Below are 3,402 nucleotides of genomic sequence, written 5' to 3' on the forward strand. Positions count from 1 at the left end.
AATTTAATATGGAAGTCATCATGGCAGTTTGTACACTAATGTGAAGAATGAAAACTTGATATAAGAGAGAGAAAGGAGGAAATTACTAGTTAAGTGTCCTTGAGTTTGCAAGAGAGGCTGAGATGCAGTGCATGCTTACAAGGAGCAGTGTGGATAAATCATGTATGGCTACATGGAGGAAGACAGACTATGTGCATGTGTGTTGTTGGCAGGTGGTTACCTATGGTAGTGGGAATTTTTGAAAATCATCTTCTGATTGCTCCCATTTTCTCAGTGAAGTTGGATGCATAATCATAAGCTGAGAATAGGATAGGATAGAAGGTATTGATGCTCGTTCGAGAGAAGATATGAAATAGTCATCCAAGAGGGTCAATGAAATGATAATCCAGCAACATTGCGAGCCACTTGATTTTGAGATCATAAATATAAAAGTGAAACTAATAAGCATTGTTTTGTGTGCTTTGTGTGTGTTTAGGTACAGGCCTAGAGTAGAAGAGTTGTACTTAACCAGGATTTTTTTTTTTTTCTTTTTTGGCTAAGTGAGTACTATGAAATAAGAAATGTGTATATTCAGGGATGTAATTATAACAATTTTCCATGGAATTTAGGCTGAGTGAAAAAGAGAATGAAGACATCAAAGGGAGCCAATGATGGGTAGGATTGAAGGCATTGGTGCATCGAAAGTTTGTTTCAGCGGAAGCACCAGAGAGAATGAGCCAGAAGTAGAGGATCGGATACATGAATTTGATATTATGGAAGGACTGCATTTACTAGTAACAAAACTATCTAAGATATACCCATAGAAGATATATCTTTTTTTAAGGTAGATTGAGGTAGAATAGGAACCAAGATCACTGGAGGAAGATAAAAGGGCATGGCATTGTTGGGATCGTTTACGTGTATATTTTATTTTTCAAGATATGAGATAGAAGTAGTATTAGAAAATGTGACAGAGAGCCAAGGTCTAAAATCATTGAGAAGAGAAAAGCAATTATCAGTAGATCCCTACAACTGAGTAAACTTTGTTCTGTTCTATTTTTTTTTAATAAACACTTTCGCCACTACCTATACAGGTTAATGTGTGTACATCGAATAAATTATTTCTAAGAGCTGTATGCTCTTCCACAGCAGGTTATCTATCATATTTTGCTTACCCATTGCTCCAGTTATGGATACCTCAGTTGCCTTCAATGCTTCACTGTCATGAGTGTCCCTTTGTGGACCTGTGGAAGAATTTCAATGAAGTAGGTACTTTAGTATATAATCAAATACCACCAGCTTCCTCTCTAGATCGGCAGCACCCGTCTAAACATCATACCAGTTAAAAATTAGCATGTTGTCAGGACCTAAGGATCCTCTTGTAGGTCTCTGCCTATTCACATATTTTTCTTTCCTCCCTAGAGGTGACTACAAATCTGATATTCGCTGTATTTTTTTAAAAAATACCAGTTGTAGTATCTATGTATGCCTTTGGTTTAGCCTATTTCAAACTTTATAGAAATGGAATCATCCTATATAAGCATTTTTCTGTGGCTTGCTTCTTTCATTCAATATCACGATTGAAAGAAATACACATTTTGCATCCATATAGCTGCAGTTTATTCACTTTATTTGTAGTATTTCATTATATAAGTATGCAACAATTTACCAATTTTTTTGGTGACAACCTTTTTGTTGTGTTAAAGGAGGTCATCAAGAAGATGTAATCTCTGGGTGACCCTCTAGCTAGTCCCTGAGGAAGCTCCTCAGCCCTCCCCCATCCTTGGAATGTGCATTCTGCTTGCCTTCCCCACAAGACGCTGCCCCAAGAACACAGCCTTGAGAGAGTAAGGTATTGAGACCATTTGGACGGTATACGTGACTAAACCCAGTAAAGACCTCTATATACACTTAAGAATCTGGCAGGAAGGTGCAGAGATCTACTCCTCTTGCAGTAGTCCAGGACAAGTCTTGTAAGTAAATTCTATTGCTTATTCAAACTACCACCTACCAATCAGGAGTGGATGCCTCTTTCTTTGGTCTCTCCTTACCCTCTGTGGTAGGGGGCCAGTTTGCTGACCAACGGTTTTTTCCAATGTGGGGTTATAACAATGGATGCTTCTATGGTATTTTTACATATTTCTCATGCTGTAGATGAGTAAATGTTTCTTTGGGGTATATACCTAGAAATGGAATTGCAAGGGCATTGAATATGTGTCTCTTCAAACATGCTAAATAATGCCAAACTGTTTTCAACATATTGTAGCAAAACACACACTCATACTAAGAGTTAACATTGCTCCATGTCTGGCAACACTTGGTATGGTCAGTCCTTTTAATTTTTGCCTTTCTAAGAAGTACATAATGATATCACATTTAATTTTTCTCTGTTTACTATTGAAGCTGAGCACAGTACAGGTCTCTTTGTATAAGATTTCATATGGGTAGAAATTCTAAATATATTGCCATATTCTAAATATAAAAGTATTCTCATATTATAAGTGTATTTTTTGACCTGAAAATACATATGCAAGAGTTCACACTAATTATTTGGGGGGAACAAACTGGTGTGGGAAAGAAGATAACCTTTTACTTTATAATTTTCAGTATAACTTGAATCTGTTTTCCATATCAATGTGCTACTTTTATTTAAAAATATATAAATTAAAAATTGAAGTTCAAAATTATTTTAAAGCACATGCATATTTAAACAAACACATACGATTGATCTGTCACCAGCCAAGTCTTTCGCTGGAAAAATACACTAGGAGTCTCATGTCCAATACAGTAGTCACTAGCCACGTGCGGATACTGAGCCGTTGGAAATTGGAGAGTGCCACATGTTGAAATTATATATTTGAAACAGCCGGTTAAATAAAATATATTATTTAAATTAACTTCCCCTGTTTCTTTGTGAATTTTAATGTAGCTTCTAGAAAAGTTTGAATTACACATGTGCCTCGGAATATATTTCTATTGACAAAATATATTTCTACTGCACTAGAATCTACTTGGTGACTCGAGAAAAACATAACTAAGGAGATTTCAAAAGAAAAAACAATACTACGCAAAGCATAAATACACTTCACTTCAGGCAAACAGAGAGTTATTTCTAGATATGCCCCAAACACAATAGCTTGTATAAATCTTATTCAAATCACAACTATAATTTGAAGTCAGGAGCACAATCATAATTCTCATCCATTCTTCACGGTTCACATACATTTGCTGGTAGACAAAATAATGAAAGAAAACGGTCCAAACAAGAAACAATGCTGTTGGTGACCTCTATCCCATCATTCTTGCAGTTAACATTTCACGAATGCCCACAACTGGTCAGGACCTGCATTAGGCACCACCAACAAAAAGAATGTACACAAGTAACAAAAACAGGCCTTCCTTCTCCACTCGCATTCAGTGAAG

The 3,402-nt window shown here is 36.2% G+C and overlaps 1 long non-coding RNA gene across 1 annotated transcript in view; it reads right to left on the bottom strand.

Moving 5' to 3' along the window:
* Window positions 1–1,226, bottom strand: part of LOC116634952 — a 68,102-nt gene extending 66,876 nt beyond the window's left edge. The window contains exon 1 of the long non-coding RNA XR_004300083.1: window positions 1,155–1,226. This is a non-coding gene — a long non-coding RNA (uncharacterized LOC116634952). The remainder of the gene's footprint in view (window positions 1–1,154) is intronic.
* Window positions 1,227–3,402: the final 2,176 nt, after the last annotated feature.

This window comes from Phoca vitulina, unplaced genomic scaffold (genome assembly GCF_004348235.1).
Source record: "Phoca vitulina isolate PV1807 unplaced genomic scaffold, GSC_HSeal_1.0 scaffold10, whole genome shotgun sequence".
NCBI lineage: Eukaryota > Metazoa > Chordata > Mammalia > Carnivora > Phocidae > Phoca > Phoca vitulina.